Raw genomic sequence first — 24,675 nt, 5'->3', positions numbered from 1 at the left:
CCTGCCACCCACAAAATCAGCCCCTCGGCATGTTACACAGGTACTGGTCAGTTACATCTGCAATCGAATTGGGTTTATTTTTTAAATAATGTTTCAATTGGGAGCGTCTGTTTCTGTGGACCCAGAAATACACCAGGCAGCATCGCTCAGCAAACACCCTGAGTTGAGTGTGTCTCTGAATTGACGGCAGCTAGTGAGACATGGCGTGAGATCAGTAGTGCGGCATCATTCATCGCCAACCTGCATTCCTCAGTTTAAAAAAAAGTTCAAGCAATGAAATGAACCACTCTCTCCTTCTTCCCATCCTTACACATGTAACCACTAATATAATATTTCATTGGCGGTGATTGCTGCGACTGGCTTTAATTAGATCAGCCCAGGCCTGGTTGTAAGTACTCCAAAAATTACTTTATTGTATGTGAAATGTGATAACAAATGCAGATTTTTTTTCTAAAGGCTAACGAGCTGTAATGTGTCCCAAGTTCAAAATGTTTGTATCAGCCTCTGCAATTGTTGCTTCCTCTCCATGAAAACTGCTCCAGTCACTGAAGTTGGCCCAGGAGCTTGATGGAAGTTCAACTCATGATGTTGATGGAACAAATGCTGAGGTTGCTCCTCATCGGTCTAATTCAAAAATCTCTGGTTGGGTGTAATGGGGAGCAAAAGTTGTTGGGAGGTGGGGGGTATCTCCCCAGACTGCCATATCACCTAATAGTGAGATTGAAAAGGGGTGGCAACCTATTTTCTTCTCTGGAAGTACTGCTTGTCCTTGGAGCTCTAATCCTCAGTAGCCCTCCAGTACCTCATCCAAGTGGCTATCCCTTTGAGCCGAGCGAATTTTGGGCTATTTGGTAGGAATCAAATTTACAGCACAGAAGGAGGCCATCTCGGCCCATCGTGTCCACGCCGGCCGACCAAGAACTATCCAGCTTAATCCCACTTTCCAGCTCTTGGCTCTATGGGTGTATTGCAGCCGAGCCTGATTAGGTGAACCAACAGTATATCAAAACATCTTGGTGCTGAAGTGTGGAATCATGGAACAGGAAATGGGAGGCATCCCCTCGGAGTCAGGGAATGGGGGGGGCGATCCCCCTCCGGGTCAGGGAATGTCGGGGCTCCCCCTCCGGCTCAGGGAATGGGGGGGGCGATCCCCCTCCGGGTCAGGGAATGGCGGGGCTCCCCCTCCGGCTCAGGGAATGGGGGGGTTCCCCCTCTGGCTCAGGGAATGGGGGGTTCCCCCTCTGGCTCAGGGAATGGGGGGTTCCCCCTCTGGCTCAGGGAAAGGGGGGGCTCCCCCTCCGGGTCAGGGAATGGGGGGGTTCCTCCTCCGGGTTCGGGAATGGGGGGTTCCTCCTCTGGGTCAGGGAATGGGGGGGTTCCTCCTCCGGGTCAGGGAATGGGGGGGCTCCCCCTCCGGGTCAGGGAATGGGGGGGTTCCTCCTCCGGGTTCGGGAATGGGGGGGTTCCTCCTCCGGGTCAGGGAATGGGGGGGTTCCCCCTCCGGGTTAGGGAATGGGGGGACTCACCCTCCGGGTTCAGGAATGGGGGGGTTCCTCCTCCGGGTCAGGGAATGGGGGGGCTCCCCCTCCGGGTCAGGGAATGGGGGGGTTCCTCCTCCGGGTTCGGGAATGGGGGGTTCCTCCTCCGGGTCAGGAATGGGGGGGCTCACCCTCCGGGTTCGGGAATGGGGGTGATCCCCCTCCGGGTTAGGGAATGAGGGGGCTCACCCTCCGGTTTTGGGAATGGGGGGTAATCCCCCTCTGGGTTAGGGAATGGGGAGGCTCACCCTCCGGGTTCGGGAATGGGGGGGTTCTCCCTCCGGGTTCGGGAATGGGGGGGGTTCCCCCTCCGGGTTAGGGAATGGGGGGGCTCACCCTCCGGGTTAGGGAATGGGGGGGTTCCTCCTCCGGGTCAGGGAATGGGGGGGCTCCCCCTACGGGTTCGGGAATGGGGGGGTTCCCCCTCCGGGTTCGGGAATTGGGGGGTTGCCCCTCCGGGTTCGGGAATGGGGGGTTCCCCCTCTGGGTTAGGGAATGGGGGGGCTCACCCTCCGGGTTAGGGAATGGGGGGGCTCACCCTCCGGGTTCGGGAATGAGGGGTTTCCTGCTCCGGGTCAGGGAATGGGGGGCTCCTCCTCTGGGTTAGGGAATGGGGGGGCTCACCCTCCGGGTTGGGAATGGGGGGGTTCCCCCTCCGGGTCAGGGAATGGGGGGCTCCCCCTCCGGGTCAGGGAATGGGGGATTCCCCCTCCGGGTCAGGGAATGGGGGGATCCCCCTCCGGGTTAGGAAATGGGTGGGGGGGGGGGGCGATCCCCCTCTGGGCCTTCACCCATTCCCTGACCCCTGGGTCCACATGCTAACCCTCAAGGTCTGGGCTCAAACAGTCCCCATTCCCGCGGAGACGGAGGCTTCAGAATGAGCGCGCGCCTCTCCCGCTCCCGGCCGGGCCCCGGAGGGGGGGAGTTGATCAGGTTCCTGGGGGGCGGGGGGGGGGCGGTCAGGGATCTCGTTCCCTATCCGAGGGCTGCCGAACTTGTTCTCCTTCACCTGGGCGGCAGGAAGCTGCATCCTCTTCTGAACGAGGCGGACATGTTCGATCTGATCAAACCCTGCCTCGACAGCGTGTTGGGATTGCTGTCCCTCGGGATGGAGAAGACCAAGGACAAGACCAGTGCCGACATGCAGGAGAGAGAGGTAATGATGGAGGTGATTTCAGCGCTCATAGCGGAGTGGGCTCGATACTGCCCGAGTTTAAAGGGTGCCTTACTCTGCTGTTCCCGTGCTGTCCCTGTCTTGAGAGTGTTTGATGGGACATGTAGAGGGAGCTTTACTCTGTATCTAAAATCTAAAATCATAGCAGGCCAGCGACCCTTGCTCGATGGACTCTCTTGTACCTTCATGGTCTGAATGGAGTGAGCACGAGCACGATGGTGACCACCCATGTCATGATGTCGCACTGGGTGACAGCACCAGCAGTGGTCAGGTCCCTGTACACCCTGTACATATGGGTTCCACGACGCTACGTTTATATATATAAAAAAAAATCTTCTCTCCCCTCTAGCTCTTTGGAGAAGATGGAACAGCTGGAGTGATCAGCCAGCCTGTTATGATGATGAAAAGTAGTAATCTCCACTCTGAGAGAAGTTTGTATCCCAGCTGCCAATATTTACTCCTGCATAACATTGGGCCCAAGTCAGGTAGGTACTTTAAAAATGGGCGGTTGTGATCAGAACGATAACAGGCGGTAGTGGGCCTTTAAAAAGACTTTTTGGTGGAAATTAGTGCTGGGGGGAAATTTTGGGCAATTTCTGGGCGGCAAATCTGGGTGAGCGATTTGCAGCAACAGCGGCAGTAATCGTAGGCCAAAATTACCGCGGGCAATAATCGGGAAGTGAAACGGGTGGCACAGGGTGGTCATTTACATTTTTGACCAAAACGGGCGGTAACTGGGCGGTAACTGGGTGTTAAATGGGCGATAATAGAGGAAATTCTAGCCCTGAAACTGCAGCAAAATGATTTTGCTTTGAACCGACGCCGCAGTTATACTGTAAATGCAGGCACAAATTAGTGTCCCGACACTGGAGCAAAGCAGAATAAGACTACCCAGTGGAGGTTAAGGTGAGATTTAATAGAGGTGTTCAAAATCATGAATGGTTTTGATTGAGTAAATAAGGATAAACTGTTTTCAGTGGCAGAAGGGTGGGTAACCAGAGGACACCGATTTATGGTAATTGCAATGTACCTGTGAGTATGCTCACAGGTGTGCGCAGCTGTTGGAGGCGTGGCCTAATCATTTGGAGCCTGGAGCAGAGAGGGAAGGAGCTCCTTGCTGTTGCTCCTGCCTGAAGGCCTGTGGAACCCTGAGACCAGCCCAGGAAGAGGCTTACTACAATTCAGACCATCCAGAGGGAGAGGAGAAGAGCAGAATTCATCAACTATAACACTGTTACAAAGAGTTGGAGAGAGGGGGAAAAAGAACAACATCCAGTGTGGAAGGAGGGAGAGCCATTACTATTCTTCAGGTGGGTGTATTGGTGCATTCCCCTAAAGACTTTGTTTTATTGGTGAGGGGAGGAAAGAAGATAACTCGAGGGCCGGAACATCGCGGGGGGTGTGTGTGTGTGGAAGTGTGTGTGGGGGTCTTGCCCACAACTAGGCCCCACACACCACTGAAGCACCCCTCCCCCATTGCCTCACCTGGGATAGCTGGAGCTACCTGGCTGAAGACTCATTTAATCAACTAATAATATCATTGGGAGTGCTGTGCCTGGGTGGCTCCAGCTGCCCCAGGTGAAGACATCTTCTCCCCCCACCCGAAGACCATTCTTAAGACTTTGTTCTTTCACCATCTGGGGAGTGAACCCCAGCAACACCCACCCATCACTGTGAGGGAAGACCTGCCCTCGCAGCTTCCCTCTTTCCCACCTCCCTCTCACTTTCTCTCTCTCTCTGTCTCTCCCCTCTCTCTCTCTGAGAGCCCCTTTCCTCCTTAATTTAAAAATATTAAGACAACTGAGCAGACGGAGCAAGGCCCCTCCCCAATCATTAACCGGGGAGAGGTGTGCCTCCTTCAGAGCTCCCTCTGCTCAAACATTAACGAGGCCATTTAAGACCTTCAAGGCCTGTGACTTTGGGGTGAGTGTAGCCCTTAAAGGGACCCCGTGATGGCGACTCCATCCACGCCAGTGGCAGGGCCAGCAAAGACATATGCGCAGGCGGCGTCCGCATCCACGGCGCCTCCTGCGCCTCCTGCTGCCCTGCCACCATTCAGACTGATAACTAAAAAAAACGGGGTCAAGAGCTACACTCACCCCACTATGACTATTGAGGAGTGCGTGCGGGCGATGGCTGGGGTAGTAGGCCCCTCGGCCATTGTCGCAGCTTCCAAAATGTCCGGGAAGGCTGTGTTCTTCCTGGGGTTGGAGAGGGCGGTGTCCCTGGCCCTTGAAAAGGGGCTCACGGTGGGCGGGACGTTCCTGCCGGTGGACCCTCTCGAGGCCACCGCGCAGAGGGTCATACTATCAAACGTCCCGCCCTTTGTTCCCGCTGAGCTCCTCCTCCCTCACCTACATCAACAGGGGAGGTAAGGTCAGGGATTAACCCCATACCGCTCGGCCTCAGGGAGACCAGCCTGCGCAATGTGTTCTTCTTCCGCCGCCAGCTTTTTGTCCGGCTGGCGCGGGAGGAGACGACGGAGGGCACTTTTAACGTGGTGCACGAGGGAACTGCCTACCGCGTCTTCTGGACGTCGGACGGCGTGCGGTGCCATGCCTGTAGGGAGGTGGGGCACGTTCGTAAGAACTGCCCCGCCTCCAAAGCCGCCAAACCACCGAAGGCGGCCAAGACTGGCGCCGCCGCCATCGCTCCCCCTAGTTGCGTCCGCGTGCCGGGAGCCGTAGGTACGCGGGTATCGTCGGGGGCCTTTGTCTTCACGGCCTCCGGCGGGGGGGAGGGAGAGCGCCCGGGTGGAAAGTGGGCGCGGAGGAAGGCGAAACACCTCGAGGCGGGTCCTCTCAGTGCGCCGGATAGTCCCATCACCGCGCTCAGCCCAACCCTGTCATCGGCGAGCGCGGGGTGCCCTGAGCCCGTGCCCGAGCCCTTGACCAATACCGCAGGGGGGCTCAGGTGCGGGCAAGAAAAGCAAAAGGGGGGAGCGGAGCAGGAGGCCTCGGCAGACATGGAGGTCTCCCTGCCTCCGCGCCCTCCCAGGAAAAAAAGGAGTCACCGCTCCAATGAGGCGGAGGGGGAACAACATCCCTCCGCGGAGGAGACGGTGCCCGCCGCGTGTCCCGCGTCCCCCACCAGCGCCCCCAAACTGCACCGTAGGGGAGAGGAGTCTGTCCCCGGGGAGGGTCAGACAGTCGAGACTGCCCAGCCTCTGTCTCCCGGGGATGGCAAGGAAGATCTGCCTGTCGTGGGGGGCATGGGGCCGGCGGAGGAATGCGTTGCCGCCGGGTCGAGCATCCCGGGGACTGAGGCGGGCGGGGCCGAAAAGGCCGAACCTGAGTCCGCCCAGCCATTATCCAACTTCCCCCGGGAGTTGCTCGATCCGGCAGAAATACAAGATTTTAATGATTTTAATGAACCGACACACGCTGGGCCGGGGGGTGGCGGCGGGGAGGGGGAAGAACACCAACCCTCACCTCCAACTTTGGGGCTGGGGAAATTGGAGGTCCTGGAGCATTTCTTTGACCAGGTCTCTCCATGTTCCCCGGTCCCTTCCGCTGCTGCTTCCTGACCCAGCAGCACAAGTAAAAGAGCCCAGTGGGGACTCCTCTGCCGACGATCCTAGGGGTGGGATCGGGGCAGAGCCAGGGCCGGATGGAGCGGCCGGGCCATTTGCCGTACCTCGTGCGGTCGACGGGCCGGCTGCTAGCGGCGACCTCCTGGAGGGGGACGGGGACTCGGTGGAGGACGCGGGAGAAGATCTGGAGTCCATCGCCGGTGAGGCAGTGGATCTCCTTGCGCCCGACGCTGAGTCCCCCCTCATTCCTGTAAAGGAGCTCCGGGACTTTTTGGTCCAGAGCCAGGATCGCCGCAACCGAACCCATCTGGCCCTGGAAAAATGGTCCGAGCCGGCGCTGCTCATCAGGTCCGTCCGCACCGCCGCTAAAACCATGGCCGCGGGCGGGCCCTTATCAAAGGCGCAAAGTCTTGAGCTGCGTCGGCTCAAAAAGTTCCTCGCTGGGCTGCTGAAGGAGTGGAGGTCAACAAACGACTCCACTCCCCCCTCCACAATAGGTTAAGGTAGAGGTTGCACTATGCTTTTGCCATGAAGATAACCATAGCCAGCCTCAACATCAACGGCGGCAGAGGGGCACGCCGTAGATTTAACAATTTTTCGCTCCTGCGGGAGGGGAAATATGCGGTGTGCTTCCTGCAAGAAACCCACACCGTTCCGGGAGACGAAGCCACGTGGCTCCTGGAATGGCAAGGAGAGGTCCGCATGAGCCACCTCACCGCCACTTCTTGTGGGGTGGCCATCTTGCTGGCCCCGCATTTTCAGCCGGAGATCTTGGGGGTCGAGGAGCCCGTGCCAGGCCGCTTGCTGCACGTCACGGTTCGCCTGGGGGACGTGCCGCTCCATCTCGTGAACGTGTACGCCCCTCAGCCCGGCCCGCAGCAAACGCACTTCTTCGAAGAAGTGTCCGCTCTTCTTGGCTCCGTCGACGTCGGCGACTGCATTGTCCTCGGGGGGGATTTTAACTGCACCCTCGAGGCGAGGAACCGCTCCGGTGCCCCGCAGAGCATGACGGCGATCGAGAAGTTGAGGGACCTGGTCGGGTCCTTCGACTTGGTGGACAACTGGCGAAATCTCCATCCCGACTCCAGCGCCTTTACTTGGGTGAGGCCTGGAGTAGGATGGTCCAGAATCGACCGCCTTTACGTGTCTCAGGCGTAGGTTTCCTGCATCCCGGCGGCCTCCATGCGGCCGGTGCCGTGTTCAGACCACCAGCTGGTGTGGGCGGAGCTCGCTTCGCTCCGTGCGCGGGTAGGATCCGCGTACTGGCATTTTAACAACCAGCTGCTGGAGGACGTGCGGTTCCAGGACTCGTTCCGTCGATTCTGGTCCGACTGGAGAAGGAAGCAGGGGGGCTTCCCCTCCTTGAGGCTATGGTGAGACGTGGGCAAGGCTCACGTCCGCGTCTTCTGTCAAGAGTATGCGAGGGGGTCGACCAAGAGGCGGGCGGCCAGGGTCGGGCGCCTAGAAAAAGAGGTGCTCGACCTGGAATCCCGTCTCGGTCAAGTCGTCGAGGACCCGGCCCTGCGGACGGTGTACGAAGCGAAGAAGGCCGCGCTGAAGGACCTGCAGTTCCTCGGGTCCCGAGGCGCATTTGTGAGGTCGCGGATCCAGTTCCTGCGGGATCTGGACCGCGGCTCCCCCTTCTTCTACTCGCTGGAAAAAAGACAGGGTGTCCGTAAGCAGCTCTTGACGCTGCTGGCCGACGACGGCTCTCTCGTCTCGGATCCGGAGGGCGTCATCAACAGGGCCCGAGACTATTATGGGGCTCTGTTCTCTCTGGAGCCGTCCAGCGAGGAAGCACGTAGAGTTTTGTGGGAGGACCTGCCAAAGGTCGTCCCGGAAGGCGCCGAAAATCTGGAAGCTCCGCTAAGCCTGGCTGAGCTGACCGGCGCCCTCGACCGGCTCGCGAGGGGAAAAGCCCCGGGGCTGGACGGGCTGACTGTGGAGTTCCACAGGGCGTTCTGGGACATCCTGGGGGGGCGACTACGCGCGGGTCCTGGGGGAAAGTCTGGCGACCGGGGAGATGCCCCTCTCTTGGCGCAGGGCAGTCATCGTCCTGCTGCCAAAGAAGGGGGATCTTCGCCTACTTAAGAACTGTCTCCCTCCTCAGCACGGACTACAAAATCTTCACCAGGGCGATGTCTGCTCGCCTTGGCGCCGTGCTGGACCACATGATCCACCCCGACCAGTTCTACACGGTCCCGGGCCGGACAATCCATGATAACATCCATCTGGTCCGGGACCTCATCCATCATTCCCAGGAGGCTGGTCTGTCGGTCGCCTTCCTATCTCTCGACAGGGTGGATCACGACTATCTGTTCGGAACTCTGCGCGCTTTCGGGTTCGGGACGCATTTCGTCGCCCGGATCCGACTTTTGTACGCCGCCGCGGAGTGTCTGATTAAGGTTAACGGGTCCTTGATGGCGCCCCTTCGCTTTAGGAGAGGGGTGGAGCAGGGATGCCCCATGTCCGGCCAGTTATATGCCATTTGCGTGAAGCCTTTCCTGCGCCTCCTGCAGACGAGGTTGACGGGACTGGCTCTGCAAGCGCCGGGCGTGGAGGTCGTCCTCTCGGCTTATGCCGATGATGTGCTCCTCGCGGTAGAGGATCCCGCTGACCTGCAGAGGATGCGTGAGTGCCAGGAGATTTACTCAGTCGCATCCTCTGCCAGGATCAACTGGGAGAAATGTTCCGGACTCCTGGTGGGTCAGTGACAGATGGACTCCCTGCCGGAGGGGCTCAGGCCTTTTGCCTGGAGCACGACCCATCTCCTCTATCTGGGAGTCTACCTTAGCCCTGACGAGGAAGCCTGGCCGGCGAACTGGCAAGAGCTGGAGGCCAAGGCCGCCGCTCGCCTAGGGCGCTGGACAGGACTGCTCCGAGTGTTGTCCTACAGGGGTCGAGTGCTAGTCATAAACCAGCTGGTGGCCGCAATGCTGTGGTACCGGCTGGTCACTTTGACCCCTCCCCCTGCGTTTGTCGCCAGGATACAGAAGAAGCTGGTGGACTTCTTCTGGAACAACAGGAAGCACTGGATCTCTGCCGCGGTCTTGAGTCTCCCGCTTAGGGAGGGCAGTCAGTCGTTGGTGTGCGTCAGCGCCCAGCTAGCGACTTTCCGTCTTCAGACCCTGCAGACATACCTTTACGTTGAGCCCCCTCCTAGGTGGCATGCGCTGGCGATGTATTTCTTCCGCCAGCAGCACGGCCTTAGCAGCTCCTGTTTGTGAGCTTGGGGGGCGTCAGGACCGCCCTCCGGGAGCTGCCTGTCTTTTACAAGGAATTCACCAGGGTCTGGAACAAAGTCTCCACCAAGCGCAGCTCTCCACCGGCTGGAGTGGCGGCTGTCCTGCAGGAGCCGCTGCTCGGGAATCCGTACCTCCACGACCGAGGTTTTAGGTGGCAGTCGGACGAGAGGGCTGTGGCTGGTGAGGTGACCAGGGTTAGGGATCTGCTCGATGGCGGAGGAGCGGGCCGGATGGCGCCAGACACGCTGGCGCGGCGCCTAAATTCAGCCGACGTCCGCCGCGCGGCCGATGCCATCGAGTCGCTAAAAACAGCACTGGGCCCTGACTCTTTTAGGTGTATCGAGGAGGCTCAAGCACGTGAGGAGATCCCGTCCGAACTGACTCCCGTCCGGACGGAATTCCTCCTCGGTGCCAAACCCCGGAACCTCCCTCGGGAGCCGGCGCCTCACAACTTGAGCCGCCTCGGGGAAATCCCTTCCGTGCCTTTCAGTTCTGTGCGGAGGGGTTTCCTGCACACCCTCAACCTTGCCATCCTCGTCTGCTGTCCGAACATGCCATGGCGTACCATCTTGCTGTCCGGAGGAGGCGGGGGTCCCCGATGGAGTGCACTCTATGCGGGAGTCCTCCCATTATTTATCGGGGACTTGGCCTGGAGGGTGGTGCACGGAGCAGTCCCGTGCAACAAATTTTTAAGTCGGTTCACGGGCTCCCAGGCCGCTTGCAATTTCTGCGACCTGGAAGAGTACGTGTTCCATGTTTTTATGGAGTGTGCGAGGTTGCAGCCCCTGTTTCATTATTTAAAGGGGCTGCTCCTCAATTTCTGGTTGCACTTCAGTCCCACAATCCTGATCTTTGGGCACCCTGTGCCAAGGGGAGCGGGTATGTCCGAGGGCCTCCTCGTAGGACTGCTCCTGGGCACGGCCAAGGGTGCCATCAGCCGGTCCAGGCAGCGGGCGGTCGAGGGGGTCGTTCAGCCTGACTGCCTGCCTCTCTTCCGCGCCTACATCCGCGCCAGGGTGTCCTTGGAGATGGAGCACGCGGTGTCCACCGGTACGCTTGCGGCCTTCCGCGAGAGGTGAGCGCCGGAGGGACTGGAGTGCATTATCACCCCCGGCAACCAAATTTTAATTTGATTTTATATGTTTTAAAGTTTAATTTGTTTTAAATGCCGGTTTTACTGTCCCCCTCCCCTTTTATAGGGGGCACTTGGGAAAAAAACATGATTTTAGTGCCCCAAAAAAAAAGGGCACGTGAAAAGTGTTTGGAGTGTCCCCCAGATCGGGGGGCACTTGATTTAATGTTGATTTTGTTTACTCCAAAAGAGTTGTTGAGCTGTTGGAGGCATGGCCTAATCATTTGGAGCTTGGTGCAGTGAGGGAAGGAGCTCCTGCTTTAGCTCCTGCCTTAGGCCTGGAGAAACCCTGTGAACAGCCCAGGAAGAGGAGGAAGGGGCTTACTACTATTACTCACCATCCAGAGGGAGAGGAGGAGAGCATAATTCAACAGCCTTACTACTGCTGCAGAGAGTTGGAGAAAGAGGGAAATAATATCAACCATCCAGTGTGGAAGGAGGGAGAGACTTTACCATTCTGCAGGTGGGTGTACTGGTGCATTCCCCTAAAGACTTTGTTTTATCGGTGGGGGGAGGAAAGAAGATTTGCTCGAGGACTGGAACATCGCGGGGGGTGTGTGTGTGTGTGTGGAAGTGTGTGTGGGGTCTTGCCTACAGCTAGGCCCCACACACCACTGAAGCACCCCTCCCCCATTGCCTGGCCTGGGATAGCTGGAGCTACCTGGGTGAAGACTCGTTGAATCAACTAATAACAGAGACTAATAAGAGAGACCTACCCTCACAGCTTCCCTCTTTCCCACCTCCATCTCTCTCTCTCTGTCTCTCTGCTCTCTCTCTGAGAGCCCCTTTCCTCCTTAATTTAAAAATATTAAGACAAATGAGCAGAGGGAGCAAGGCCCCTCCCCAATCGTTAAAGAGGCACACCTCTCCCCTGGTTAAGAGCTCCCTCTACTCAAACATATAACGAGGCAATTAAGACCTTAAGGCCTGTGACTTGGGGTGAGTGTAGCCCTTAAAGGGACCCCATGATGGCGACCCCATCCACGCCGGTGGCAGGGCCAGCAAAAACTTATGTGCAGGCGGCGTCCGCATCCACGGTGCCTCCTGCTGCCCTGCCACCATTCCGGTTAATAACCCAAAAAAATGGGGTCAAGAGCTACACTCACCCCACAATGAGCATCGAGGAGTGCGTGCGGGCGATGGCTGGGGTAGTCGGCCCCTCGGCCATTGTCGCAGCCTCCAAGATGTCTAGGAAGGCGGTGTTCTTCCTGGGGTCGGAGCAGGCGGTGTCCCTGGCCCTTGAAAAGGGGCTCACGGTGGGCGGGACGTTCCTGCCGGTGGACCCTCTCGAGGCCACCGCGCAGAGGGTCATCATATCTAACGTCCCGCCCTTTGTTCCCACTGGCTTCCTCCTCGCCCACCTACATCAACTGGGGGAGGTAAGGTCGGGGATTAACCCCATACCGCTCGGCCTCAGGGAGAGCAGCTTGCGTCATGTGTTCTCCTTCCGCCGGCAGCTTTTTGTCCGGCTGGCGCGGGAGGAGACGACGGAGGGCACCTTTAACGTGGTGCATGAGGGGACTGCCTACCACGTCTTCTGGACGTCGGACGGCGTGCGGTGCCATGCCTGTAGGGAGGTGGGGCACGTTCGTAAGAACTGCCCCGCCTCCAAGGCCGTCAAAACACCAAAGGCGGCCAAGGCTGGCGCCGCCGCCACCCCTCCCCCTAGTAACGTCCGCATACCGGGAGCCGTAGGTGCGCGGGCATCGTCGGGGGCCTTTGTTTTCACGGCCTCTAGCGGGGGGGAGGGAGAGCGTTCGGGCGGAAGGAAGGCGCGGAAGAAGGTGAACCACCTCGAGGAGGGTCCTCTCAGTGCGCCGGACAGTCCAATCACCGCGCTCAGCCCAACCCTGTCACCGGCGAGCGCGGGGTGCCCTGAGCCCGTGCCTGAGCCCTCGACCAATACCGCAGAGGGGCTCGGGCGCGGGCAAGAAAAGGAAAAGGGGGAGTGGAGCAGGAGGCCTCGGCAGACATGGAGGTCTCCCTGCCTCCGCGCCCCCCCCAAGAAAAAAAGGAGGGGCCGCTCCAATGAGGCGGAGGGGGAACAACATCCCTCCGCGGAGGAGTCGGTGCCCGCCGCGTGTCCCGCGTCCACCACCAGCACCCCCAAACTGCGCCATAGGCGGGGTGAATCTGTCCCCGGGGAGGGTCAGACAGTCGAGGCTGCCCAGCCTCTGCCTCCCGGGGATGGCGAGGAAGATCTGCCTGTTGTGGGGAGCGTGGTGCCGGCGGAGGAATGCGTTGCCGCCGGGTCGAGCGTCCCGGGGACTGAGGCGGGCGGGGCCGAAAAGGCCGAACCTGAGCCCGCCCAGCCATTCTCCAACTTCCCCCGGGAGTTGCTCGATCCGGCAGATAATGAACATTTTATTGATTTTAATGATTCTGCACACGCTGGGCTGGGGGGTGGCGGCGGGGAGGGGTAAGAACACCAACCCTCGCCCTCAACTTTGGGGCTGGGGTAATTGGAGGACCTGGAGCATTACTTTGACCAGGTCTCTCCATGTTCCCCGGTCCCTGGGGCGGAGGAGGAACCCCTTCCGCTGCCGCTTCCTGACCCAGCAGCACAAGTAAAAGAGCCCAGTGGGGACTCCTCTGCCGACGAACCTGGGGGTGGGATCGGGGCAGTGCCAGGGCCGGATGGAGCAGCCGGGCCGTTTGCCGTACCTCGTGCGGTCGATGGGCCGGCTGCTGGCGGCGACCTCCCGGAGGGGGACGGGGACTCGGTGGAGGACGCGGGAGAAGATCTGGAGTCCATTGCCGGTGAGGCCGTGGATCTCCTCGCGCCCGACGCTGAGTCCCCCCTCATTCCTGTAAAGGAGCACCGGGACTTTTTGGTCCAGAGCCAGGATCGCCGCAACCGAGCCGACGCTGCTCATCAGGTCCGTCCGCACCGCCGCTAAAACCATGGCCGCGGGCGGGCCCTTATCAAAGGCACAAAGTCTTGAGCTGCGCCGGCTCAAAACGTTCCTCGCTGGGCTGCTGAAGGAGTGGAGGTCAGCAAACGACTCCACTCCCCTCCCACAATAGGTTAAGGTAGAGGTTGCACTATGCTTTTGTCATGATGATAACCATAGCCAGCCTCAACATCAACGGCGGCAGAGAGGCACGCCGTAGATTTAACAATTTTTCGCTCCTGCGGGAGGGGAAATATGCGGTGTGCTTCCTGCAAGAAACCCACACCGTTCCGGGAGACGAAGCCACGTGGCTCCTGGAATGGCAAGGAGAGGTCCGCATGAACCACCTCACTGCCACTTCTTGTGGGGTGGCCATCTTGCTGGCCCCTCATTTTCAGCCGGAGATCTTGGGGGTCGAGGAGCCCGTGCCAGGCCGCTTGCTGCACGTAACGGTTCGCCTGGGGGACGTGCCGCTCCATCTCGTGAACGTGTACGCCCCTCAGCCCGGCCCACAGCAAACGCACTTCTTCGAAGAAGTGTCCGCTCTTCTTGGCTCCGTCGACGTCGGCGACTGCATTGTCCTCGGGGGGGATTTTAACTGCACCCTCGAGGCGAGGAACCGCTCCGGTGCCCCGCAGAGCATGACGGCGATCGAGAAGTTGAGGGACCTGGTCGGGTCCTTCGACTTGGTGGACGTCTGGCGAAATCTCCACCCCGACTCCAGCGCCTTTACTTGGGTGAGGCCTGGAGTAGGATGGTCCAGAATCGACCGCCTTTACGTGTCTCAGGCGTAGGTTTCCTGCATCCCGGCGGCCTCCATGCGGCCGGTGCCGTGTTCAGACCACCAGCTGGTGTGGGCGGAGCTCGCTTCGCTCCGTGCGCGGGTAGGATCCGCGTACTGGCATTTTAACAACCAGCTGCTGGAGGACGTGCGGTTCCAGGACTCGTTCCGTCGATTCTGGTCTGACTGGAGAAGGAAGCAGGGGGGCTTCCCCTCCTTGAGGCTATGGTGAGACGTGGGCAAGGCTCACGTCCGCGTCTTCTGTCAAGAGTACGCGAGGGGGTCGACCAAGAGGCGGGCGGCCAGGGTCGGGCGCCTAGAAAAAGAGGTGCTCGACCTGGAATCCCGTCTCGGTCAAGTCGTCGAGGACCCGGCCCTGCGGACGGTGTACGAAGCGAAGAAGGCCGCGCTGAAGGACCTGCAGTTCCTCGGGTCCCGAGGCGCATTTGTGAGGTCGCGGATCCAGTTCCTGCGGGATCTGGACCGCGGCTCCCCCTTCTTCTACTCGCTGGAAAAAAGACAGGGTGTCCGTAAGCAGCTCTTGACGCTGCTGGCCGACGACGGCTCTCTCGTCTCGGATCCGGAGGGCGTCATCAACAGGGCCCGAGACTATTATGGGGCTCTGTTCTCTCCGGAGCCGTTCAGCGAGGAAGCACGTAGAGTTTTGTGAGAGGACCTGCCGAAGGTCGTCCCGGAAGGCGCCGAAAATCTGGAAGCTCCGCTAAGCCTGGCGGAGCTGACCGGCGCCCTCGCCCGGCTCTCGAGGGGAAAAGCCCCGGGGCTGGACGGGCTGACTGTGGAGTTCCACAGGGCGTTCTGGGACATCCTGGGGGGCGACTACGCGCGGGTCCTGGGGGAAAGTCTGGCGACCGGGGAGATGCCCCTCTCTTGGCGCAGGGCAGTCATCGTCCTGCTGCCTAAGAAGGGCGATCTCCGCCTCCTTAAGAACTGTCTCCCTCCTCAGCACGGACTACAAAATCTTCACCAGGGCGATGTCTGCTCGCCTTGGCGCCGTGCTGGACCACATGATCCACCCCGACCAGTTCTACACGGTCCCGGGCCGGACAATCCATGATAACATCCATCTGGTCCGGGACCTCATCCATCATTCCCAGGAGGCTGGTCTGTCGGTCGCCTTCCTATCTCTCGACAGGGTGGATCACGACTATCTGTTCGGAACTCTGCGCGCTTTCGGGTTCGGGACGCATTTCGTCGCCCGGATCCGATTTTTGTATGCCGCCGCGGAGTGTCTGATTAAGGTTAACGGGTCCTTGATGGCGCCCCTTCGCTTTAGGAGAGGGGTGGAGCAGGGATGCCCCATGTCCGGCCAGTTATATGCCATTTGCGTGAAGCCTTTCCTGCACCTCCTGCAGACGAGGTTGACGGGACTGGCTCTGCAAACGCCGGGCGTGGAGGTCGTCCTCTCGGCTTATGCCGATGATGTGCTCCTCGCGGTAGAGGATCCCGCTGACCTGCAGAGGATGCGTGAGTGCCAGGAGATTTACTCAGTCGCATCCTCTGCCAGGATCAACTGGGAGAAATGTTCCGGACTCCTGGTGGGTCAGTGGCGGGTGGACTCCCTGCCGGAGGGGCTCAGGCCTTTTGCCTGGAGCACGACCCATCTCCTCTATCTGGGAGTCTACCTTAGCCCTGACGAGGGAGCCTGGCCGGCGAACTGGCAGGAGCTGGAGGCCAAGGTCGCCGCTCGCCTAGGGCGATGGACAGGACTGCCCTGAGTGTTGTCCTACAGGGGTCGAGCGCTAGTCATAAACCAGCTGGTGGCCGCTATGCTGTGGTCCTGGCTGGTCACTTTGACCCCTCCCCCTGCGTTTGTCGCCAGGATACAGAAGAAGCTGGTGGACTTCTTCTGGAACAACAGGAAGCACTGGATCTCTGCCGCGGTCTTGAGTCTCCCGCTTAGGGAGGGCAGTCAGTCGTTGGTGTGCGTCAGCGCCCAGCTAGCGACTTTCCGTCTTCAGACCCTGCAGACATACCTTTACGTTGAGCCCCCTCCTAGGTGGCGTGCGCTGGCGATGTATTTCTTCCGCCAGCAGCACGGCCTTAGCAGCTCCTGTTTGTGAGCTTGGGGGGCGTCAGGACCGCCCTCCGGGAGCTGCCTGTCTTTTACAAGGAACTCACCAGGGTCTGGAACAAAGTCTCCACCAAGCGCAGCTCTCCACCGGCTGGAGTGGCGGCTGTCCTGCAGGAGCCGCTGCTCGGGAATCCGTACCTCCACGACCGAGGTTTTAGGTGGCAGTCGGACGAGAGGGCTGTGGCTGGTGAGGTGACCAGGGTTAGGAACCTGCTCGATGGCGGAGGAGCGGGCCGGATGGCGCCAGACACGCTGGCGCGGCGCCTAAATTCATCCGACGTCCGCCGCGCGGCCGATGCCATCGAGTCGCTAAAAACAGCACTGGGCCCTGACTCTTTTAGGTGTATCGAGGAGGCTCAAGCACGTGAGGAGATCCCGTCCGAACTGACTCCCGTCCGGACGGAATTCCTCCTCGGTGCCAAACCCCGGAACCTCCCTCGGGAGCCGGCGCCTCACAACTTGAGCCGCCTCGGGGAAATCCCTTCCGTGTCTTTCAGTTCTGCGCGGAGGGGTTTCCTGCACACCCTCAACCTTGCCATCCTCGTCTGCTGTCCGAACATGCCATGGCGTACCATCTTGCTGTCCGGAGGAGGCGGGGGTCCCCGATGGAGTGCACTCTATGCGGGAGTCCTCCCATTATTTATCGGGGACTTGGCCTGGAGGGTGGTGCACGGAGCAGTCCCGTGCAACAAATTTTTAAGTCGGTTCACGGGCTCCCAGGCCGCTTGCAATTTCTGCGACCTGGAAGAGTACGTGTTCCATGTTTTTATGGAGTGTGCGAGGTTGCAGCCCCTGTTTCATTATTTAAAGGGGCTGCTCCTCAATTTCTGGTTGCACTTCAGTCCCACAATCCTGATCTTTGGGCACCCTGTGCCAAGGGGAGCGGGTATGTCCGAGGGCCTCCTCGTAGGACTGCTCCTGGGCACGGCCAAGGGTGCCATCAGCCGGTCCAGGCAGCGGGCGGTCGAGGGGGTCATTCAGCCTGACTGCCTGCCTCTCTTCCGCGCCTACATCCGCGCCAGGGTGTCCTTAGAGATGGAGCACGCGGTGTCCACCGGTACGCTTGCGGCCTTCCGCGAGAGGTGAGCGCCGGAGGGACTGGAGTGCATCATCACCCCCGGCAACCAAATTTTAATTTGATTTTATATGTTTTAAAGTTTAATTTGTTTTAAATGCCGGTTTTACTGTCCCCCTCCCCTTTTATAGGGGGCACTTGGGAAAAAAACATGATTTTAGTGCCCCAAAAAAAAAGGGCACGTGAAAAGTGTTTGGAGTGTCCCCCAGATCGGGGGGCACTTGATTTAATGTTGATTTTGTTTACTCCAAAAGAGTTGTTGAGCTGTTGGAGGCATGGCCTAATCATTTGGAGCTTGGTGCAGTGAGGGAAGGAGCTCCTGCTTTAGCTCCTGCCTTAGGCCTGGAGAAACCCTGTGAACAGCCCAGGAAGAGGAGGAAGGGGCTTACTACTATTACTCACCATCCAGAGGGAGAGGAGGAGAGCATAATTCAACAGCCTTACTACTGCTGCAGAGAGTTGGAGAAAGAGGGAAATAATATCAACCATCCAGTGTGGAAGGAGGGAGAGACTTTACCATTCTGCAGGTGGGTGTACTGGTGCATTCCCCTAAAGACTTTGTTTTATCGGTGGGGGGAGGAAAGAAGATTTGCTCGAGGACTGGAACATCGCGGGGGGTGTGTGTGTGTGTGTGGAAGTGTGTGTGGGGTCTTGCCTACAGCTAGGCCCCACACACCACTGAAGCACCCCTCCCCCATTGCCTGGCCTGGGATAGCTGGAGCTACCTGGGTGAAGACTCGTTGAATCAACTAATAACAGAGACTAATAAGAGAGACCTACCCTCACAGCTTCCCTCTTTCCCACCTCCATCTCTCTCTCTCTGTCTCTCTGCTCTCTCTCTGAGAGCCCCTTTCCTCCTTAATTTAAAAATATTAAGACAAATGAGCAGAGGGAGCAAGGCCCCTCCCCAATCGTTAAAGAGGCACACCTCTCCCCTGGTTAAGAGCTCCCTCTACTCAAACATATAACGAGGCAATTAAGACCTTAAGGCCTGTGACTTGGTGTGAGTGTAGCCCTTAAAGGGACCCCATGATGGCGACCCCATCCACGCCGGTGGCAGGGCCAGCAAAAATTTATGTGCAGGCGGCGTCCGCATCCACGGTGCCTCCTGCTGCCCTGCCACCATTCCGGTTAATAACCCAAAAAAATGGGGTCAAGAGCTACACTCACCCCACAATGAGCATCGAGGAGTGCGTGCGGGCGATGGCTGGGGTAGTTGGCCCCTTGGCCATTGTCGCAGCCTCCAAGATGTCTGGGAAGGCCGTGTTCTTCCTGGGGTCGGAGCAGGCGGTGTCCCTGGCCCTTGAAAAGGGGCTCACGGTGGGCGGGACGTTCCTGCCGGTGGACCCTCTCGAGGCCACCGCGCAGAGGGTCATCATTTCAAACGTCCCTCCCTTTGTTCCCACTGGCTTCCTCCTCCCCCACCTACATCAACTGGGGGAGGTAAGGTCGGGGATTAACCCCATACCGCTCGGCCTCAGGGAGACCAGCTTGCGTCATGTGTTCTCCTTGCGCCGGCAGCTTTTTGTCCGGTTGGCGCGGGAGGAGACGACGGAGGGCACCTTTAATGTGGTGCATGAGGGGACTGCCTACCACGTCTTCTGGACGTCGGATGGCGTGCGGTGCCATGCCTGTAGGGAGGTGGGGCACGTTCGTAAGAACTGCCCCGCCTCCAAGGCCGCCAAAACACCGAAGGCGGCCAAGGCTGGCGCCGCCGCCACCCCTCCCCCTAGTAACGTCCGCATACCGGGAGCCGTAGGTGCGCGGGCATCGTCGGGGGCCTTTGTTTTCACGGCCTCTGGCGGGGGGGAGGGAGAGCGTTCGGGCGGAAGGAAGGCGCGGAATAAGGTGAACCACCTCGAGGTGGGTCCCCTCAGTGCGCCGGACAGTCCAATCACCGCGCTCAGCCCAACCCTGTCACCGGCGAGCGCGGGGTGCCCTGAGCCCGTGCCTGAGCCCTCGACCAATACCGCAGAGGGGCTCGGGCGCGGGCAAGAAAAGGAAAAGGGGGAGTGGAGCAGGAGGCCTCGGCAGACATGGAGGTCTCCCTGCCTCCGCGCCCCCCCCAAGAAAAAAAGGAGGGGCCGCTCCAATGAGGCGGAGGGGGAACAACATCCCTCCGCGGAGGAGTCGGTGCCCGCCGCGTGTCCCGCGTCCACCACCAGCACCCCCAAACTGCGCCATAGGCGGGGTGAATCTGTCCCCGGGGAGGGTCAGACAGTCGAGGCTGCCCAGCCTCTGCCTCCCGGGGATGGCGAGGAAGATCTGCCTGTTGTGGGGGGCGTTAGGCCAGTGGAAGAATGCGTTGCCGCCGGGTCAAGCGTCCCGGGGACTGAGGCGGGCGGGGCCGAAAAGGCCGAACCTGAGCCCGCCCAGCCATTCTCCAACTTCCCCCGGGAGTTGCTCGATCCGGCAGATAATGAACATTTTATTGATTTTAATGATTCTGCACACGCTGGGCTGGGGGGTGGCGGCGGGGAGGGGTAAGAACACCAACCCTCGCCCCCAACTTTGGGGCTGGGGTAATTGGAGGACCTGGAGCATTTCTTTGACCAGGTCTCTCCATGTTCCCCGGTCCCTGGGGCGGAGGAGGAACCCCTTCCGCTGCCGCTTCCTGACCCGGCACCACATTTAAAAGAGCCCAGTGGGGACTCCTCTGCCGACGATCCTGGGGGTGGGATCGGGGCAGAGCCAGGGCCGGATGGAGCAGCCGGGTCATTTGCCGTACCTCGTGCGGTCGACAGGCTGGCTGCTGGCGGCGACCTCCCGGAGGGGGACGGGGACTCGGTGGAGGATGCGGGAGAAGATCTGGAGTCCATCGCCAGTGAGGCCGTGGATCTCCTCGCGCCCGCCGCTGGGTCCCCCCTCATTCCTGTAAAGGAGCTCCGGGACTTTTTGGTCCAGAGCCAGGATCGCCGCAACCGAGCCCATCTGGCCCTGGTAAAATGGTCCGAGCCGGCGCAGCTCATCAGGTCCGTCCGCGCCGCCGCTAAAACCATGGCCGCGGGCGGGCCCTTATCAAAGGCACAAAGTCTTGAGCTGCACCGGCTCAAAACGTTCCTCGCTGGGCTACTGAAGGAGTGGAGTTCAACAAACGACTCCACTTCCCCCCCACAATAGGTTAGGTAGAGGTTGCACTATGCTCTAGTCATGAGGATAACCATAGCCAGCCTCAACAAAACGGCGGCAGAGAGGCACGCCGTAGATTTAACAATTTTTCGCTCCTGCGGGAGGGGAAATATGCGGTGTGCTTCCTGCAAGAAACCCACACCGTTCCGGGAGACGAAGCCACGTGGCTCCTGGAATGGCACTTCTTGTGGGGTGGCCATCTTGCTGGCCCCGCATTTTCAGCCGGAGATCTTGGGGGTCGAGGAGCCCGTGCCAGGCCGCTTGCTGCACGTCACAGTTCGCCTGGGGGACGTGCCGCTCCATCTCATGAACGTGTACGCCCCTCAGCCCGGCCCGCAGCAAACGCGCTTCTTCGAAGAAGTGTCCGCTCTTCTTGGCTCTGTCGACGTCGGTGACTGCATTGTCCTCGGGGGGGATTTTAACTGCACACTCGAGGCGAGGGACCGCTCCGGTGCCCCGCAGAGCATGACGGCGATCGAGAAGGTGAGGGACCTGGTCGGGTCCTTCGACTTGGTGGACGTCTGGCGAAATCTCCACCCCGACTCCAGTGCCTTTACTTGGGTGAGGCCTGGAGTAGGAAGGTCTAGAGTCGACCGCCTTTACGTGTCTCGGGCGTACGTTTCCTGCGTCCCGGCGGCCTCCATGCGGCCGGTGCCGTGTTCGGACCACCACCTGGTGTGGGCGGAGCTCGCTTAGCTCCGCGCGAGGACGGGGTCCGCGTACTGGCATTTTAACAACCAGCTGCTGGAGGACGTGCGGTTCCAGGACTCGTTCCGTCGTTTCTGGTCCGACTGGAGAAGGAAGCAGGGGGGCTTCCCCTCCTTGAGGCTATGGTGGGATGTGGGCAAGGCTCACGTCCGCGTCTTCTGTCAAGAGTATGCGAGGGGGTCGACCAAGAGGCGGGCGGCCAGAGTCGGGCGCCTAGAAAAAGAGGTGCTCGACCTGGAAGCCCGTCTCGGTCAAGTCGTCCAGGACCCGGCCCTGCGGACGGTGTACGATGCGAAGAAGGCCGCGCTGAAGGACCTGCAGCTCGTCGGGTCCCGAGGCGCGTTCGTGAGGTCGCGGATCCGGTTCCTGCGGGATCTGGACCGCGGCTCCCCCTTCTTCTACTCGCTGGAAAAAAGGCAGAGTGTCCGTAAGCAGCTCTTGACGCTGCTGGCCGACGACGGCTCTCTCATCTCGGATCCGGAGGGCGTCATCAACAGGGCCCGTGAATATTACGGGGCTCTGTTCTCTCTGGATCCGTCCAGCGAGGAAGCGCGTAGAGATTTGTGGGAGGACCTGCCAAAGGTCGTCCTGGAGGGCGCCGAAAATCTGGAAGCTCCGCTAAGCCTGGCGGAGCTGACCGGCGCCCTCGACCGGTTCTCGAGGGGAAAAGCCCTGGGGCTGGACGGGCTGACCATGGAGTTCCACAGGGCGTTCTAGGATGTCCTGGGGGGCGACTACGCGCGGGTCCTGGGGGAAAGTCTGGCGACCGGGGAGATGCCCCTCTCTTGGCTCAGGCATCGTCCTGCTGCCAAAGAAGGGCGATCTCCGCCTCCTTAAGAACTGGTGCCCGGTCTTCCTCCTCAGCACGGACTACAAAATCTTCGCCAGGGTGATGTCTGCTCGCCTTGGCGCCGTGCTGGACCACATGATCCACCCCGACCAGTCCTACACGGTCCCGGGCCGGACAATCCACGATAACATCCATCTGGTCCAGGACCTCATCAATCATTCCCAGGAGGCTGGTCTGTTGGTTGCCTTCCTATGCCTCGACCAAGAGAAGGCGTTCGACATGGTGGATCACGACTATCTGTTCGGAACTCTGTGCGCTTTCGGGTTCGGGACGCATTTCGTCGCCCGGATCCGACTTTTGTACGCCGCCATGGAGTGTCTGATTAAGGTTAACGGGTCCTTGACGGCGCCCCTTTGCTTTGGGAGAGGGGTGCGCCAGGGATGCCCCATGTCCGGCCAGCTATATGCCATTTGCGTGGAGCCTTTCCTGCGCCTTCTGCGGACGAGGTTGACGGGACTGGCTCTGCAAGCGCCGGGCGTGGAGGTCATCCTTTCGGCTTACGCCGATGACGTGCTCCTCGCGGTAGAGGATCCCGCTGACCTGCGGAGGATGCGTGAGTGCCAGGAGATTTACTCGGCCGCATCCTCCGCCAGGATCAACTGGGAGAAATGTTCCGGACTCCTGGTGGGTCAGTGGCGGATGGACTCCCTGCGGAGGAGCTCAGGCCTTTTGCCTGGAGCACGACCCATCTCCTGCATCTGGGAGTGTACCTTAGCCCCGACGAGGAAGCCTGGCCGGCGAACTGGCAAGAGCTGGAGGCCAAGGTCGCCGCTCGCCTAGGGCGCTGGACAGGACTGCTCCGAGTGCTGTCCTACAGGGGTCAAGCGCTAGTCATAAACCAGCTGTGGCCGCTATGCTGTGGTATGGGCTGGTCACTTTGACCCCTCCCCCTGCGTTTGTCGCCAAGATGCAGAAGAAGCTGGTGGACTTCTTCTGGAACAACAGGAAGCACTGGGTCTCTGCTGCGGTCTTGAGTCTTCCGCTTAGGGAGGGCGGTCAGTCGTTGGTGTGCATCAGCACCCAGCTAGCGACTTTCCGTCTTCAGACCCTGCAGAGATACCTTTACGTCGAGCCCCCTCCTAGGTGGCGTGCGCTGGCGACGTATTTCTTCCGCCAGCAGCACGGCCTCAACTACGACACGCAGCTCCTGTTTGTGAGCTTGGGGGGCGTCAGGAGCTGCCTGTCTTTTACAAGGAACTCACCAGGGTCTGGAACAAAATCTCCACCAAGCGCAGCTCTCCACCGGCTAGAGTGGCGGCTGTTCTGCAGGAGCCGCTGCTCAGGAATCCGTACCTCCACGACCGAGGTTTTAGGTGGCAGTCGGACGAGAGGGCTGTGGCTGGTGAGGTGACCAGGGTCAGGGACCTGCTCGATGGTGGAGGAGCGGGCTGGATGGCGCCAGACACATTGGCGTGGCGCCTAAATTCAGCCGACGTCCGCCACGCGGCCGATGCCATCGAGTCGCTAAAAACAGCACTGGGCCCTGACTCCGTTAGGTGTGTCGAGGAGGCTCAAGCATGGGGGGAGATCCCGTCCGAACTGACCCCCGTCTGGACGGAATTCCTCATCGGCGCCAAACCCTGGAACCTCCCTCGGGAGCCGGCGCCTCACAACTTGAGCCGCCTCGGGGAAATCCCCTCCGTTCCTTTCAGTTCTGCGCGGAGGGGTTTCCTGTACGGGCTGCTCCTGCACACTCTCAACTTTGCCATCCTCGTCTTCCGTCCGGACATGCCATGGCATACCATCTTGCTGTCCGGAGGAGGTGGGGGTCCCCGATGGAGTGCACTCTACGCAGGAGTCCTCCCACTATTTATCGGGGACTTGGCCTGGAGGGTGGTGCACGGAGCAGTCCCGTGCAACAAATTTTTAAGCCGGTTCATGGGCTCCCAGGCCACCTGCAATTTCTGCGGTCTGGAAGTGTCCATGTTCCATGTTTTTACTGAATGTGTGAGGTTGCAGCCTCTGTTCCAATATTTAAAGGGGCTGCTCCTGAAATTCTGGTTGCACTTCAGTCCCACACTCCTGATTTTTGGGCATCCTGTGCGGAGGGGAGCGGGTAGGTCCGAGGGCCTCCTCGTAGGACTGCTCCTGGGCACGGCCAAGGGTGCCATCAGCCGGTCCAGGCAGCGGGCGGTCGAGGGGATCGTTCAGCCTGACTGCCTACCTCTCTTCCGCGCCTACATACGCGCCAGGGTGTCCTTAGAGATGGAGCACGCGGTGTCCACCGGTACGCTCGCGGCCTTCCGCGAGAGTTGGGCGCCGGAGGGACTGGAGTGCATCATCACCCCCGGCAACCAAATTTTAATTTGATTTTATGTTTTAAAGGTTAATTTGTTTTAATTGCCAGGGTTTTTAGTGTCCCCCTCCCCATTTATAGGGGGCACTTGTAAAATATATGATTTTATTGCCCAAAAAGAAATCACAAAAAAAAGTTTTTAAAAAAGAAAAAAAAAAAAGAAAAAAAAAAAAACGGGCATTTGAAAAGTGGCTGGAGTGTTCCCCAGATTGGGGGGCACTTAATTTAA

This window comes from Pristiophorus japonicus, chromosome 9 (genome assembly GCF_044704955.1).
Source record: "Pristiophorus japonicus isolate sPriJap1 chromosome 9, sPriJap1.hap1, whole genome shotgun sequence".
NCBI classification, from domain to species: Eukaryota; Metazoa; Chordata; class Chondrichthyes; family Pristiophoridae; genus Pristiophorus; species Pristiophorus japonicus.
This window is presented reverse-complemented; position numbering follows the sequence as displayed.